Source organism: Leopardus geoffroyi, chromosome A2, assembly GCF_018350155.1.
Source record: "Leopardus geoffroyi isolate Oge1 chromosome A2, O.geoffroyi_Oge1_pat1.0, whole genome shotgun sequence".
NCBI classification, from domain to species: domain Eukaryota; kingdom Metazoa; phylum Chordata; class Mammalia; order Carnivora; family Felidae; genus Leopardus; species Leopardus geoffroyi.
This window is the reverse complement of record NC_059331.1, coordinates 66007762-66025406: the sequence shown is the minus strand read 5'-3', so window position 1 is coordinate 66025406 and position 17645 is coordinate 66007762. Positions and strand designations below refer to the sequence as shown.

General features: G+C 51.7%; 1 protein-coding gene across 6 annotated transcripts in view; it reads left to right on the top strand.

Moving 5' to 3' along the window:
• The window catches only part of GRB10 (growth factor receptor bound protein 10), a 185221-nt gene that overhangs the window by 1672 nt on the left and 165904 nt on the right, over nucleotides 1–17645 (top strand). The gene's annotated exons all lie outside the window — the stretch shown is intronic.

Genomic DNA, 17645 nt, shown 5'->3' with positions numbered 1-17645 from the left:
CACGCAGGCCAATCCCCAGATTACAGGGAGGGAATTTGAGGACAGATGGACTTACACACCCAGCAAGTGGCTCCTGTAACTGAGAGGTGTCGCCACTGATAATCCCTGAGCAGTTCACGGTGCAAGAGACTCGCAAAGAACCTTATTGCTTTAATCCCCTCCAGCCCCATGATCCCCGTTTTGCTGGTAGGGAAACTGAGGCTCAGGAGGTTAATCGGCAGGCCTGCGGTCACATGACCGCCAAATGACAGAGCTGTCACCAGAGCCTAAGCTTTGGATTTTGTTTTTAGCCCTGTGTGTCTTGTGCTGCTGCCCAAGTCCATTGTTCCTGAAAGTGAAACGGCCCCGGGGGGAGGCTCCTGCTGCTGGCCTCACGCACCTGGAGAAGGGAGAGGAGGCTCTGTGACCATTCTGGTCGCTTCCAACCTTCCAGATTTCTGTCCGATCGCCAGGGGGTTGTCATTTTGTGCGCTTCTTTTTATCCTCCAAATGCACTTATTTGGCGGAGGAAACTTGGATGTCGTGAGTTTGACACGGCTGTTGTGTTTCGTGTCATTAAAACAGCGTTCTAATAAAAGCCTTGTATGCCTGAAGTCATCTGTTGACTCTCGCCTGTGGTCTTTACCACTTTGGGGGCGGTGCTGGGCTGGGCAGAATGCCTTTCCTTTGTGAATCAGGAACCCAGAGCCGGGAGGCTTCTCGCCAGCTATTTGTCTAGAGAGTTATTGGTGGTGGCCTTTGGGATCGGAACCCAGGGCCAGTCTGGGAGGCCAGTTAGCCTCCAGCTGGAGAGAGCTGGAGTCCAAATCTAGGAGCTAGCATGAAACTTTGATTTTGACCGGGTGGCGGGTCTGAGACTTTATAACACACGGAAACCACAGTCCTGCCTGAACAGAGACCAGCCCCATCAGAGCTGTGGACGTTCTGGGTTGGTGTAGCTGGTAAAGCGTAATGCCTTGAAGGTGGCATTGTTTCAGGAACCGATTCGCTTGGAGTTCTGTCCCTTTCTCAAACCGGTAGGAGGGTGACAGGGTGTTCTTGAGCCGGTGTCTGGGGCGACCTGGGTTCCTGTCAGCACTGGGAGCTGAAGGGGCGTCTGCTCGGTTCAGGGGGGCAGTGTGTTAAGCAAGGGCTCCTGGGGAGAGAGTATTTGCCGTGTCTTTCATTTAGGTCACCACCATGTTCAGAATTGAAATAGGACTTTTGCTGCCTAGTGAAGGTTTTCTTCTTTAACCTGTCCTTGTTTTTTGCTTAATGGTAGAACCATGGGAAATCAAGGAAGGAATTGAGACAGTTAAGCTCCTTGGTGGGCGAGGCTGGCAGACGGGCACTTGGGGGATCTGGCAACCTTCTAGAAGGTCTGCATGCTAATGGGTGTATAACAGATCTCATCCGTTCAGGCACCTGCTGGCATTGGGTTGGTATTAGAGTCATAGCTGCACGCTTCTGGGGAGCTGTCTGTGCTCCCCCTCTTTCTGCCTCTGGCAGGGACACCTCGCCTCCACTGTCCTCTCCGGCTTTGAGGAACTTCTGAACTTCTCTCCACGGAACAGGCTTTGTCCCTGCTCCTGGGGATCACAGAGTCTGATACCTGGAAGGACGTGAAAGTGGGGAAGCGTGAAACCTTTCTAGAAAGGCTCTTCTGTAATGATAGGAAGAAAATGGCAGGACGGTCCTTTGAGACGGTAACTGAGAAAGCCGTGGCCCAGGGTTGTGGAATGTCCTCGGACAGGCAGAGAGGAGCGGTCCTGACTTTCTGCCTTTGGGGTTCACCGACTCTGAGGGGATCTCCCCTTTATGCCTCTGCCGTGGCAGAGATGGCCCGGACGCAGAGGGAAGCTTCCTCGCTGGTCCTGTGTGTGGTTTTGCCCGTTTGTGAATGCAGCATGTCGAGGTGGAAATAGGATGCCTGCCCAGAATGCTGGGCATGAAGTTGGTGCATTGCGACTGGATGCCACTGGGGACGCTGGAATATCATTCCCATTTTTCAACCGTTAAATTTATATGTGGATTTGGGGGTTGCGGGTTTCCCTCGATGGTTGAGATCCTTGATTTGAGCATTGACTTGGGCTGGACCCACCAGAGTGGCCGGTGTGTTTTGGCATCCCCTGTGGGACAGGGTGCCGGGGAGGTGTTCTGCTCCCTTCTTGCTCTGTGCAGAGTAGCGGCCCGTACCGATGTTTGCACGAGGCCGGCTGCCTCAGTTTGCCCGCTGGGTCTGTCCCTTCCTAACGTGGCGAGCCTGAGTCACCACTAAGCTCATCGGTGAAATGAGACTCAAAGATGTGTTCACCTGCATAGGGCTGGGGGAAGGGAGGAGGCTGGTGGCATTGTGTGACCCGCCGTGTAGCGCGTGACGCTTAGCGAGAGTCCAGACACCCTGCTTCCGTGCATGCTCAGCCTTGGCTTTGAGCCGCTCGTGTGCTTGATTATCCTGCTTTCTATTAATCCGCGGCGTCTGCTAGAGAGAGGGCTCTGCCGCTCAGAGAGGCGCCTGCCCGCGCTTCGCGCGTTTTCGCTGCACCAGACCTTGGCAAGTTGACCGTGACCCGCATTGAGCACAGACCCTGTGAGAATCCTGTTCTTGCCTGGCTGTAGCCACCACAGGTGGGGTTCGAAGAGGAAAGCGGGGTGGTGTGACATAGACGGTTTCTGGTGGCAGAGCATTCGACTCCGACGACGGTGACCAGCAGGCATCGATGTACTGGTTCCCTGCAGGGAAGACCGCAGGGGAGGCCCCGGCGGGCTGCGGCGCTGTGTGCGGGGAGACCCCTGGTCTCGGGCACGTGGAGCCAGGTGGCGTCTGTTTTCAGATCCTTGAGGGGGGTGGGTGTCTGGAGTCCACAGAGACTTAGTCCAGCTGAGACAAGTGCGTGTGCCCCGTAGGTCCTGATGGGCTGACCGTGAGCCTGGGAAGCAGGTCTGCACACTGTCCAAGGGCTGTGCTGGTGGCCAGCCCTGCCTCTCCCTGAGTCCTGCCTGGGTTTCCTTGCTTCCTTTTCTTCCTTCCTTTTCTCTTTTCTTTTCTTTCTTTTCTTTCTTTCTTTCTTTCTTTCTTTCTTTCTTTCTTTCTTTCTTTCTTTTCTCTCTTCCTTTTCTTTCTTTCTTTCTCTTTCTTTCTTTTCTTTCTCTTTCTTTCTTTCTTTCTTTCTTTTTTTCTTTCTTTTCTTTTCTTTATTTCTTTCTTTCTTTTCTTTCTTTCTTTCTCTTTCTTTCTTTCTTTCTTTCTTTCTTTCTTTCTGTCTTTCTTCTTTCTTTTCTTTCTCTCTTTTCTTTCTTTCTCTTTCTTTCTTTCTTTTCTTTCTCTTTCTTTTTTCTTTTCTTTCTTTCTTTTCTTTCTTTCTCTTTCTTTCTTTCTTTCTTTCTTTCTTTCTTTCTTTCTTTCTTTCTTCCTTTTTCTATTTTTAATGTTTATTTTGTTTTTGAGAGAGAGCATGTGAGCTTGCAGGGGAGGGGCAGAGAGGGGGAGACACAGAATCCGAAGCGGGCTCCAGGCTCCAAGCTGTCAGCACAGAGCCCTACACGAGGCTGGAACTCACGAACCGTGAGATCACGACCTGAGCTTAGTCAGAGGCTTAACCGACTGAGCCCCCCAGGTGCCCCATGTCCCCCGTTTCTCATACGATTCTTTGATTTCTCTGCTAGGAAGGTGAGAAGCTGGCTTTCTGTCCCATCCCTGTCCTGCCCCTGTACTTCTTGTCCCCCCGTTGCCTCTGCTGGCGAGATCGGCCTGACCGTCACCCACTGCTGATGCTATTGGGTCAGCCCCTCAATGCTCCTGGTGCCCGGCCCTGTAGCGCACTGCGGTCCCTTCCACTGCCGGGACGTGGCGCTTTCTCTGGGCGAGCTTCTGCGTCTGCTTGGTGGTTTATGTATTTCACGCCCCCCCACCCCGATCTTCTCCGTCAGCCTTGGGCGGGGGTGGGGGTGGGGGCCTTGCCCTTCTCTTGGATCCCTTGTCTTTCCTTTTCCTCGTCTCTTCCCACAGCAGGACGGATAACATCCTGTCTTCGCTTCGGAGACGCAGTTGCTTGCAAATTTCTGGAGACCTGGTGTGTCTGCACACATCCTTATTCTACTCTCGCAGGTCCGTGTGTCCAGGAGAGACTCCTAAAGTGGTGGTTTTCCTTCACGTGTGTGAAGGCTGCTGCTGTGTGTAGACAGAACGCAGTTGAGAATGAAGCTGGTCTGGTTCTTGACGCTTCGTCTGAAACCTGCTCTGTATTTTTCTTTTTTTTTTCTTTTTCTTTTTCTCACGTCTTGAAGCTTGTAGGCTATTCTCTTTGAATCTTTGTTTGGAAATCCCTTGAAGAAGTGCCCTGACCCTGCATCCGTCGTGCGGGGTACATCGAGGGTCTCCACAGGCTGAACGTTTTTGAAGGAATCCTTTAGTTTGTCTTCTTCCGTCTTGTTTGCTTGTTAGCCTGCAGGATGGGTTCTCCGTTTACTTTTTAGCTCCTGTTTTCTGTCTGTTCTGTTCTGGGTTGTGCAGGGTGGTAGCCTTTCTAACCCTTTCTGTTGGGTTGTAAATTTCTGTCTTCATTTTTTAATCCCCGAGGACCTCTTTTCTGATTCTTTTCTTTCAATAAACTTTTAAAAAAATATTTATTTATATGAAACAAATTTGTTTTTGATATTTATTTTTTATTTTTAAGAGGGAGACAGAGAGCATACGGGGGACGGACAGAGAGAGAGGGAGACACAGAATCCGAAGCAGGCTCCAGGCTCTGAGCTGTCAGCACAGAGCCTGACGTGGGGCTCGAACTCATGGAGTGTGAGATCATGACTTGAGCTGAAGTCGGACCCTCAACTGACTGAGCCACCCAGGTGCCCCTATTTATTTTTGAGAGAGAGTGTGAGCACAGGAAACACGGGGGGGGGGGGCGATACACAGGATCCTAAGGGGGCTCTGCACTGACAGCCCAATGGGGGGCTTGAACTTACGAACCTCGATATCAAGACCTGAGCCGAAGTCGGATGCTTAACTGAGCCCCACCCCTCCTCCCCCCCCCCCCCAGGCGCCCCTCAATTAAACTAAGATTTTAGAGCAGTTTTAGACGCCGGGCATTTGTTATGTCATTGAACCTGTAGCAACACTCTGTCATTGCTGAAAATGATTACTTTTATTTTAATGGCATAATATCCTTATTTCATAGATGGCTCTATTTGTTAAATTTTGGGAGGGGGTATATTCATTTCTGTTTTTTTTTCTTCTTTTTCCAATATTGTTTATTTTCTCCAATTTTTATATTATTTAAAAGTTTTCTACACCTTTGGGCCTGACTTAGGCAGACAGCAGAGCCCGTGGCAGGGAAGGGCTCACAGGGATGTTTTATTTGGGTTTCTAAGCCTGGGGAAGCAGGGGTGAAGCAGGGAGGGAGGCAGTAACCAGGGGACTGGCCTCTGCAGTAATTGAGAGATACTGATGGATGGCTCCAGATTGTGACTGTCCCCAGACAGTCTTGGGGCCGGGGAGGGGAGGAGGGGGACTCCTTTTCCCTTCTGTATCCACCTGCCAGGCCGTGTGTGCAGGCCTGTGGGTGCTGGGTGCAGACCACGCGGGCAGGCCTTCCTTGACCACCCATGGGCCTGTGCCCAGGCGGTCACCCCAGCAGTGGCCGGACAGAGGCCGAGACGGGTGAGGCTAGGGTGGTGTCTGACTCACTCCACGTGGCCCCCATCTTTCAGGTTCAAGGCTTTTGCTTAGACTTCCGGGCCCTTCGAGGACGGCTGTCTGGCTGCCCCGATGTCCGGGAGTCCCTGGTGCCATGTCCTAGGTCTCTTCTCGGCCGGCTGGACTGTGTGCAGACACCTCTTGATCGCGGGCCCTGGGGACATCCGCAGCCCTGCGTCACCTGCACCTGGCCCACCTGCGCTCAGCCTGGTCCCAGAGACGACCCCCCACCCCCACCCCCCTCAGCTGCTTCAGAAAGCAGCCTGCTCTTGCGGTGCTGAGAGCAGGGCGTTCGCCCGGCTGATGGCTTTGGGGGAGGACGCGGGTCCTTCGACTTGAGTGAATTCTCTTGTTTCAACCCCGCCTCTCCTACGCTGCCAGGGGTAAATGGTGGCTCTCCTTCCTGACACTTGCTGGGCTGGCGAGATGTCAGCCTTTGTCTCTACTCTCTGGCCTGGCGTCTGGCTCCTTTGCATCTTTGAGTCAACTTCCCCTCGTCCACCGGCTTTCCGGCTTTTATGCCTCTTAAAAGATCCCCTTCCTGTTGTCGCAGCACAGCTGAGTGTGGGCTCCGTGGGTCATTTGGCGCAGGCCTGGCTTTTCTGGATTCTTTGCCTGCCACTGCGCTGGTTTCCCTCTTGCTCTCCCACACGTGCCTGTAGCTGGGAGCACTGGGCTTTTTTATGGGGGGGGGCGTGGCAGGGGAAGGCCCTTTGGTCCTGGGAATCGCTGTTCTTTCCTGGGAAGCTGCAGGGCGGGTGTGATCCAAGCCGAGGTGTTCACGGTCAGGGCCGAGGGCAGAGGGCAGGGTGGACAGGACCCCTGAGCCTCCTTCGGGAGGCGGACTGCGGAGGTGGGTTGGAGTCACCGCAGAGAGCAGCCGGGTGTTGTCAGGTCTGGGAGGCAAGGGGGGCCAGTGACTCGCTCTGTCGCCTTGGGGAAGTCCCTCTGCCTGCACCTTGACTTCTCCTGGAATTTCGGGGTTGACCTCTGTGCCTCGGTTTACCCCGTAGCATCTCCACCACAGGGACGCCCGGTATTGGTGTTCACACTCGGCACACAGGCCAGGCAGTTCAGGATCTGCCAGGACGGTGACAGGGACTCACGGCAGTTCGTTTTGGGTCGAACGCTCTGCTTTTGGTCTGCTTTCATGGGGTCGACTTTTACTCTTTTGTTTTTATTAAAAACACTTTTTAAAAATATGTATTTATTTTTGAGAGGGGGGGAGAGAGAGAGAGAATCCCAACCAGGCTCCACGCTGTCAGCACGGAGCCTGACGCGGGGCTCGAACCCACGAACGGGAGATCGTGACCTGAGCCAAAGTCAGACGCTCAACCGACTGAGCCCCCCAGGCGCCCCTTTGGGGTCGAAATGTCGGAAGCATGTGGTCCTGGTCACCTTAGAGCCTCTCTGCCCCACTGCGTCTTCCAGGTTGGAGGACCCGTGACCCCCCACTCGTTCTGGGGAGCACTTTGTCATTCTCTGCGTGTCTGCACACAGCGCCTCGCTGGGCTCCCGGCTCCCTGCTCCCTTTTATACACACGTAAGCATGGTAGTGTCTGAGCGTCAGAGTTCGCTTCGAGGTTGACCGTTCTTACTGCCGTGAGCGAGGTCATGTGTGACGTGCTCACCAGCTCTGTGGCCTCGTGCCACAGAGTCACTTATCTCCGGGCCACGTTGTTTCCCCTTTGTTCGTTTCGGGGCTGTGCGTGGCATCGTGTCTCTGGTGACTGACGCTCCCTCCGGAGCACTTGTTAGCCTCTGGCTTCAAGAGGTGGCTTCTTTTCCTTCCTGGCGGTTCTTGCTCTGACATTTTGGGGACGGGTGTGCGTGACCCTGGAAACCCAGAACTGGCTGTCCCTGGTGTTCACGCAGGCCCCCAGAGGTGGAAAGAGTGGACGCCCATCACGTGTCCGGCTCATGGGCCCGGGGTTCCACCAGCCCAGTGCTGTGCCTGGTTTCCCAGGTGGATGGGGAGAACTTTGTTTCCACGAGTAGCCAGTGTGTGTCCTGGGCCATCAGAGTGCAGGTGGCTTGCGGGGGAGGCCTGGGCACAGTGGAGGGGACAGGGGCTTCTTTTCGATTGCCACGAGAACCAGGGGTTGGAGGGTGGGCTTGGGCAACAGAGGTGCTTGCTGAAGCCTTGGGGTGTGACCCGGTCCCTGGGGTTTGGTCTGGCTGTGCGCCCCCCTTTCCTCCAAAGTGCCGTCCCCTTGAAACTGAGGAGTGTGGGGTCAGGGCCGTGCTATAGGGTCCTCGGGGCACATGTGGAGTGACAAGGGTGGGTCTCATTGTACATATTTTGGAGGCAGGGCAATGTCCTCCCCTTGCCAGGATGGCTCCCCCACTTTCTCCGTGTCAGAGCATGTCAGGCTGTGTCGTGGGGTGCCCACGATCCCAGGATCTGGTATTTTGCACCCAAGTTCCATGGTGGGGGCATAGCTGTGTGGCCTGCACCCCAGCTGGTCTCCCGCTCTGCGCACTGTGCCCTGCCCCGAGTTCTGTCTCCCACCCTATGCCACTACGGATGTGGATTCACTGGGGCCCAGTGCTGCAGTGACCCTGTGGTCTTCACCTGCATGTTGGCCAGGCGGGGCCCGGCCCCGGGTGATCAGAAAAGATGCCAGTGGTCAGCTCTCTGTTCTCGCTGTGTGCTTTGGTGGCCTGGGGGTGCCGAGTGGCTGTGTGGTCTGAGAAGCGCCGTCCCTAGCCAGCCCGGTCTCCTGCTGCCCAGTGGGAGTCCGGGAACCCACAGCCCCTGGGTCTCAGCTGGCGGGTGATGTTATGTAACCGTTTCTAACTTAAATCGTTTAATATGTAACAAGTAGTAACCGTACCCAGATAAGCCGTCAGCTATCTCTTGGCCAAGCGGTAGGCAGGGGGGCGTGGGCGCCAGCTGGAGAAGTGGACAGATAAGGGTTTGCCCCGGGGAAACTGGCCCTTTTTCTCTGCTAAGGACAGATACCGAGGCCTGCCTGGACTCCGCTTAAACCCCGCCGACACATACGGTCTGGTAGCAAAGCCGCAGGTCAACACACGTTGTGACGTTGTATCCTTCTGTCCAAACCCGCCTCCTCCACCGAGGAGGGGAGAGTGTGAGACGCTGGGGAGACGGCACAGCTTGAATTAGTTCAGCACATGGCTGCAAACGCAGGTGGCGCTTCCTGGCCCTCTCTCTGAGAAGCACAGTCAGGTCACCTGTCCCCCACGTTGATTGCCCCTCTGATCACCTGCCATCTGCTGGGGGGGGGGGGGGATGGCAGGAGTCCCTGCCGGGGTGTCGACAAGAGACGCCCACACACAGCAGCTATTGTCTGGGGAGGCTGCCGTGTGCGCGGCCGGACCCCTCATTCCCCAGCCTAGCGAGGACAAAGTGGGCGCGCCTGCCCTCACGGTTCCCCGTAAGCGCGAGAGGTGGCCGGCGACCGCGGGGTCTGGCCTGTGGTGAACCTGAGTCTGGTTACAAGTAACCGAGGGACCAGGCACTGCCTTCAGTCCCAAAGCGTGTCTCTGCTCCTTGTCATTTGCTGGGTGGTCCCTGCCCAGGTGTCACCCAGGAGTGTTGGGTGGGGCTAGGGGATGGGCCTGGGAGAAGGACTTGGTTTTTCCTCTCCTCCTGCACTCTAGGGCACAAGGAGGGTGAAGACCCACGGAGGAACGCTTAGTTCAGGTTTGGGGTGCAAGGCGGCCACACGGGGAAGCACGGTTTCGCCGTAGGGGGTGTTAGTGCGCTGCTGGCTTGGGGGCCCTCGCTGCGCACCCCGTGCCCGGAGCCCCCGAAATGGATGGAGCTCAGGGCCTTGGAGCGTGGAGGCGGGGTGGGGTGGGGTGTGTGCTAACCGCTGCAGGGCGTGGCCCACGGGAGGCACAGTGATTTCACTGTTGCTTTGACAGGGGTGGGAGGGACCCCAGGAGGAGGGAATATAAGTGTGCATGACGCCTCGGCATTCTCGAAGGCTTCCTGGCACCCACTGGCGTCACTTAAGTTTCACCCAGAGCTGCGTGTCCGAACTTTTCAGAGAACATCACGTCTTTTGGATTTTGGCGTTTGGTGACATTTTTTGCTACCGTCCAGATTCACTGATGCTTGACCCTGATGGTCCCGCAGAAGCTGGGCAGCCTCTTGGGGTGTGGACTTGGGCCATGGTCGGAGTGTCTTAGGAAATCCGCGCGGACTGGAACAGGTGTACCTTCCTTTCAGACGGCAGGTGATGCTCTGAGATGCCCGGGTGGAGGACTGATGTTAGGAGAAACCAGGGGTTCTCAGGCAGCGACCTCTGCACCTCCTGTTTCAGGGTCCCCGCCCCTCTGTGCATGCCTCCAGGTCTTGCTCCGATGCGTGAGACCCGGCTTGCAGAGCTGCGGTCTGGGGTCTCCCACCTTTGGGAAGCAGCCAGGTGACTCATACGGGGACACAGCTGGAGAAGTGATGCGTGGTGCAGAAGTCCCTGCCATTCGGGATCTGTGTTCCGGGCTTGGGACCCCCAGTTGGGTCAGGAACTTGGCAGCCCCCACCTGCCAGAATTCTTGCCTAATCAGAAGGTCAAGGGCAGAGCGAGGGGTGGCGTTGGGGTAGTCTGAGCCCTGTGGGCCCCAGGGTCGGCGGGGGGGGCTGGGAGAGGATGTGAGAAGGGGCTGTTGTGTGGCCGTTCTTGTTTCTGTGTAGGCTCCAGGGCTCCACCAACCCCACCCAGCGCCCTCAGTTCACACGGCCACACATCAGATCCAAAATTGGTGTGATGTGCCATATTTACTCATGTTTCATAGAATTCACTGGGGTTGGTGTCCTAACCCATCCCACCCATCCCAAACCTTACAAGTCCCTGAACCTTTTCCACGAAGGCTTATTCTGATCAATTCAGGGAGAACATTCTCCTTCCCTCCTCCCGTAGGGCATGGGCTTTGGTGGAGGCTGAATTAGAGGGACGGGAAATTGCTGAGTAGGGGGCCTAGGGGGCCAGCGGGTGTGTGCTGTATCCGCTTGCTTCTTCCTCCCCTTTCTTTCTCTGTCTCCTTGGGCAGGGAGTCCAGGCTCTCCAGAACCTTCCTGGCACGTGGAAGAGGGTCAGAGCCGAGCTCCAGATGCTCCCGGCTCAAGTCTGATGTCAGGGAGGGAGGACGGCCCTAAATGCACGGATGGGACCTTTAGGCCATCGACGATGAACTTGTTTCTCCTCTCAGTTAACTTCTGTGCAGAAGCGGTGCTGGGGCCTGGGCTCCCACGATTTGCTTTCCCCGAGGACGGCTGGAAGCTCTCAGCGCTTGGGCAGCACTTAAGCAGGAGAAGGGTCTCTCCAGGGGTGTTCTGGATGGTTCAGCAGGTGTTTGAGGAGCTGGCGTGACTCCTCAGTCCACGGCTGCCCCGCTCATGTTCAAGATCCTTGACGTCTGTGGAGGAAGGGACAGCGAGCAGCGAGGGATGCAGGGCTTGGCAACAAAGAAGCGACACCAGCGTATTTTTCACTTACCTTCCCGGAGGGAGCTGGCAAGTGTTTGTATTGACACAAGTTCAGTATTAACAGTGTCTGCAAACAGTACTCAGACTTAGATGTGCCCGTGAGTTGCCCAGGGATCTTGTTAAAATGCGGATTGTACCTCGGAAAGTCTGGGGTGCGGCTCCCAGGCAGGCCGTCCTCGTGCTGCCGCTCAGAGCCACACTTTGTGTGCTTAGCTCTTAATATGTTTGTGCCGTCTTGTCTTTGGTTTCTTCTCTAAAATTAATGCTGTAAGGGCTATTATTACTAATGCTGTTACTTAATCTAGGAATTTTGCCAGAACTTTTTCAGTGACGTGCCCTGCATTGTTGTACATGGTGTTCTTTCTTTTCTTTTCTTTTTTTTTTTAAGTTTATTTATTTTGAGGGAGAGAGGGAGAGAGAGAGAGAGAACAAGTTGGGGAGGGGCAGAGAGAAGGAAAGAGAGAATCCCAAGTAGGCTCCGAGCCATCCATGCAGGGTCCCGCGTGGGGCTTGAACTCACCCCCAGTGAGATCATGACCTGAGCCAAGATCAAGAGTTGGGACGCTTCACTGACTGTGCCTCCCAGGGAGCCCACTTGTAAGTGGCATTCTTAAATGTGCCCCTACTTTATTCCATTTTTTCATATTGGCACAGAGTCCTACTTTGACATTTACTTGGGTCCCCGTGGCTTTTACTGGGTGGTTTTTCTTTTGTTTACGATGAGAGAAAACTGAAAAGGTGGAACCCTTTTGAATCTCGCACGGTCCAGATGCCCTACCTGTCTGCATCATAGGACGGCACGATCCGTGTCCCATCGAGCTTGGAAAACCCAGGACCCCAAACAACACAGAGAGACGCTGCTGAAGTCCCCAGGAGGTTGCCTGTCCTCTGCCAGCCTGAGCTCTGCCATCCCCTGGGAGGTGGGCTGGGCTCTCGTTCCCCGGTAGCGGAGGTGATGTGAAAGCCACTCAGGTCTTACTCCTCTGGGAGTCTCTGTTTTGTGAGGCCGCACGGTGTGACCAGCTCTTCTTTGTTCTACCTCTTGAAAACTTTCACTAGCAAGAGCTTTCCTGGGATAATGGCCCTTTTGGAATTCTTGTATTCTCTCCTACCCTCATTGCCCAGCACTGATGGACGGACAGTGACGGAGCCCATGGGGCTTTGGATGCCATTCCTTTGTCGGCCTTTATCAAGCGTGTCCCGCACTCAAGGGGATGTTAGACAGCTTAGTGCTTTCCCAAGGGCCTGCAGATGCCACAGAGCTAATATTCCTCGGCCAGATGGGCTGGGAAATGTCGGGGTAGATAAACCGTGTTTCTTGTGGCAGAACTTGCAGGAGATTGAGTGCAGCACCCCAAGAGGAGGATAAATTATGGTGGTTCCGAATTTTAGGGCTGACTTTGTCACAGGGCTGGTCCTTCAGAGAGTCCTCTCCTCCCTTTGTAAAAATATTTTTTTAATTTTAATTTTTTTATTATTTAATATGTATATTTTTTGTTGTTTATTTACTTATTTGGAGAGAGAGAGGCAGATGGAGAGGGAGACGGAGAATCCTAAGCGGGCTCCGCACTGTCCGCGTGGAGTCTGATGCTGGGCTCGAACCCACAAATCGTGAGATTGTGACTTGAACCGATACCGAGGGTAGGATGCTTAACTGACTGAGCCACCCAGGTGCCCCGAGTCCTCCCTTTTTTGAAAAAAAAACAAAAAAAAACCAAAACAGCTTTATATAGATATAATTCACAATGCCGTACGATTTACCCAATTGAATTTAAAGGATACACATCAGTTATAATTAGTAGGTTCACAGATATGTGCGTGTGTACGTGTGTAGACACATATATATCATACTCAGTTACTGTATTCACTCGTGTGCACAACCACCACCAGTATACTTGAGAACAACTCGGGAGTTCACAAGGAAACCCTGTGCCCTCTGGTTATTACTCCATCGCCCCCACCCACCCCTAGACAACCGCTAACTTTTTTCCCGTCTATATCTATTTCTATGAATGGGTTCATATGCTGTGGGGTTTTTGTGCCTGGCTTCTTTCATTTAGTATGAAGTTTTTAAGACTCGCCTGTATTGTGGCAGAGTTCTTCCTGTTTATGGCTGAACAATGTTCTGTTGCACATACACACCATCTTTGGTTTATCCATTCGACTGTTGATGGGTATTTGGTTCTTTTTACATTTTGACTATTGTGAGTAGTGCTTTTCCAAACATTGGTGTACAAGTACCTGTTTGAGTCCCTGCTTTCAAATTTGTTTCGTATATACCTGGATGTGGAATTGCGGGATTTTACGGTAATCCCATTTTTAGTGTTTCTGAGGAACCGTCAGACTTTTCCATCATGGCCGCACCATTTTGCATTCCCATCAGCGGAGGACAAAGTGTTCCATTTCCTCCACATTGTCATTAATACTCGATATTTTCTGATTCTATAAAAAAATAATAACTGTCCTAATAGGTGTGAAGTGGTATCTCATTGTGGTTTCTGTTTGCATTTTGTTGTTGAGTTGTAGGAGCTCTTTATATATTTTGGTTATTAATCCGTTATCAGGTATATGATTTGCAACTATTTTGTCCCTTTCTGTGGGTTATCATTTTGCTCCTTTGTCCTTGGATGCACAGTTTTTAATTTTGGTGAAGTTCAGTGTATCTATTTTATTCTTTTGTTTCCTTTTCTTTCAGTGTCCTGTCTAACACATTGTTCCCTATCCACATCCAGTGTTGTGAGGATGTTCCCTGTTTTCTCCAAGAGTTGTATAGTTTTAGATCTTACATTTAGGACTATGATCCACTTTGAATTAACTTTTGTTTATGAGGTACACGTTTCTTTCTTTCTTTTGTATGTGCATATCCAGCTTTCCCAGAGTGATTTGTTAAAAAGACTGTCCTTCCCCACTCAATGGTCTTAGCATTTAACCCTTGTTAAAAATCAACCACCATATATGCAAGCATTGGTTTTTAGGCGCGCTGTCTTATTCCATTGGTCTGTGTGTCTGTCCTTACACCGGATCACACTGTTTTGATTCCTGTAGCTTTGTGGTAAGATTGGGATCAGGAAGTATGAGTGCTCCAACTTTGATCTTTTTCAGTATTGTTTTGGCTTTTTGGGGTACCTTGAGAAGAGAATCCATATGAATTTTAGGCACCTTTTTATATTTCTGCAAAAAATGTTGGTGGGGTTTTGACGGGGCCTGCATTATTTTGTTTTTGTTTTTTTCTTTAAATGTTCTTATTTATTTTTGAGAGAGAGAGACAGAGCATGAGTGGGGGAGGAGCAGAGTGAGAGGGAGACCCAGAATCCAAAGCAGGCTCCAGGCTCTGAGCTGTCAGCACAGAACCCGATGCAGGGCTCAAACTCACGGACCGTGATACCATGACCTGAGCTGAAGCCAGACACTTAACCGACTGAGCCACCCACGCGCCCCTGGAATTATTTTAATTTCATTTTTGGGTTGTTCTCTGTGTATGGAAAAACCACTGATTTCCGCATGTTGATTTTATATTTTATAACCTCGATGAATTTATTTATTCATTCTAATAGTTTGTGTGTGTGTGTGTGTGTGTGTGTGTGTGTGTGTCTGCAATCTTTAGAGTTTTCTGCATATAAAATCACATCATCTGGGAATACAGATAACTTGAGTTTTTCCTTTCCAGTTTGGATACCATAGGGTGGAGCCCTCCAGAACGTGATTAGTGCTTTTGTGAAAGAGATCCCACAGAGCTCTCTAGGTCCTTCTGGCCTGTGAAGACACAACGAGAAGTCTGTGACCGTGATCGTGACCATGACCGGGAATGGAGCCCTCACTCGATGTGGCTGGTTCCCTGCTCTTGGACTCCCAGCTCCCAGAGCTCTGAGCGGTACATTTCTGTTGTATATAAACTGTCCAGGCTGTGATACTTTGTCCCCGTAGCCTGAACAGACCAAGACCCCTTCTGTTTCCTAGTCTGTTGAGTGTCTTTATCATGACAGGGTATTGAATTTTGTCAAGTGCTTTTTCTTCATCAAGTGAGACAATCTTGTTTTCTTCTCCTTCGTTCTATTAAAGTGGTGGATTCTGTTGATTGATTTTTGTGCATTGGCCTATCTTTGCATTTCTGGAATAAATCCCACTTGGTCAGGTGTGTTATCCTTCTACTATGCTGCTGAATTCGGTTTGTTCGTATTTTGTGGAGGAATTTTGGGTCAACGTTCATCAGCGATGTTGCTGTACGGATTCCTTGGAATGTGTTTGGCCTCGGCGTTAGGGTGATGCTGGCTAGAGTGGGTGGGGATGTGTTCCCTCCTTCAGTCTTCTGGAATAGTTTGAGAAGGGTTTTGTTTAAATTTTTCTTTTTTTTAACATTTATTTATTTTTGAGACAGAGACAGAGCATGGACAGGGGACGGGCAGAGAGAGAGGGAGACACAGAATCCGAAGCAGGCTCCAGGCCCTGAACTGGTCAGCACAGAGCCCGACGCGGGGCTCAAACCCATGGACTGTGAGATCGTGACCTGAGCCGACGTCCGATGCCCAACCGACTGAGCCACCCAGGCACCCCAGCCCCGCTGCTTTTTAAAGGATGCATTAGTTCCCACGTATTTTTGAATTTTCGAGTTTCCACTTCTGTGGATTTCTATTTTCATCCTGTTGTGATTACGACAGATGTACTTTCATGACTTCAGTCTTGGTCGGGCTCATTTTGTGGCCCGACACGTTAGGTTTATTCTGGAGGATGTTCCGTGTGCACTTGAGAACCGCATGTGTCCTGTTGTGCTTGAGTGGAGCGTCATGCGGAGGTCTGTGGCGTCCAGTGGGTCGACAGTGTTGGCTGTGCCCTGTTCTTGATCTGGTTCCGTCCTTACTGAAAGTGGACTATTAAAGTCTCCACCTGTTATTGTAGAACTTTCTCTCTCCCTTCATTGCTGCCCTGGTTAACCTGGTACACTTTAGAGCTCTGATTTTTTTTTTTTTTAATTTATTTAAAAAGAATTTTTTTAATGTTTGTTTTTGAGAGAGAGAGAGCGTGAGCGCACGCGCGCAGGGGAGGGGCAGAGAGAGAGAGGGAGACACAGAATCTGAAGCAGGCTCCAGGCTGAATCCGAAGCAGGCTCCAGGCTCTGAGCTGTCAGCATAGAGCCCAACTCGGGGTTCCAACTCACAGACCATGAGATTATGACCTGAGCTGAAGTTGGAGGCTTACCCGACTGAGCCACCCAGGCGCCCTGTGTACATAGGTTTTTAGTCGTTACATCTTTTCAGTGCTTGATCCTATTCTCAATATAGAGTATCCTCCTTTGTCTAACACTGCACTTCAAGTACATTTTGGCTGGTGGTGGTATAGCCATCCCAACTCGTCTCTTTGTCACTGTTAATGGGAAATAATCGTTTTCTGTCTTTTCACTTTGAACCCGATTGTGTCTTTTGCTCCAAAGGGAGTCCCTCGGACACAGCATATTGTTGGCTGATGTGTCTTTATTTTTCTGCATCTTGTCAGCCTCTGCCTTTTTGAGAGTTTAATTTATTTGCATTTAGTTACCGAGACTGGCCATTTTGCCAGTCTGTGTGTGTGTTTTTTGAGAGGGGGGTGTATACGTCTTGCAGCTTTTTGTCCTGCGTTTCTCTAGAATGCACTTTGTTTCTCATTACTAATGTTTTAGAGAACACTGCTTAGGTGTGAACGTTTGTGGAGTAAGTTATATTTAGAAGAACCTTTTACAAAACACTGAAACTTGAATTGGTTGTGACGGTGCTCTTGATGGCGTAGTCTCGCGGTTGCTATGCCGAAGGAGTGGAGAGGTGTGTGCATTTTCTTGCACGACTCCAGAAACTGCTTGGACAAGACAGCGACAGCGTGCTGCCTAGTGCTGAGCTTACTGGGGTTGCCCTTGACCGTCAGGACGATCTTGCAAGCGAGGGAGAGAGTCTCCCTTCTGTAGATGGGAACTGGGAACCCTCCAGATCACAGGCCTCATTCAGGGTCAAGTGAGCACAAGAGGGAGGGTTACTGACACCTGTACTCACTCACGGATCTTCCTTTGTTCCGCTCAGTGCTGGGGAGAAGGGATGTGTTCCCACCAAAGACCCACCAGCTTGAACAAATGGGGACATGTGTGATAAGAGGCAGGACCCCATCCAAGCATGTTGATTCTTTGCTCTCAGCCTTTTCTTTTCTTTTTCTTTTCTTTTCTTTTCTTTTCTTTTCTTTTCTTTTCTTTTCTTTTCTCTTCTCTTCTCTTCTCTTCTCTTCTTTTCTTTTCTTAAGTTGATTTGTTTAGTTTGAGGAAGAGCGCTAACAGGGGAGGGGCAGAGAGAGAGAGAGAGAAGAGAAGAGAAGAGAAGAGAAGAGAGAATCCCAAGCAGGCTCTGCTCTGTCTGTGCGGAGTGTGATGCTGGGCTCGATCTCCCAAACCATGAAATCATGACCTGAGCCGAAATCAAGAGTCAGACACTTAACCGACTGAGCCACTCGGGTGCCCCTCCACATTTTAAATATTAAAGGAAAATGAGTGAATTAATTTCA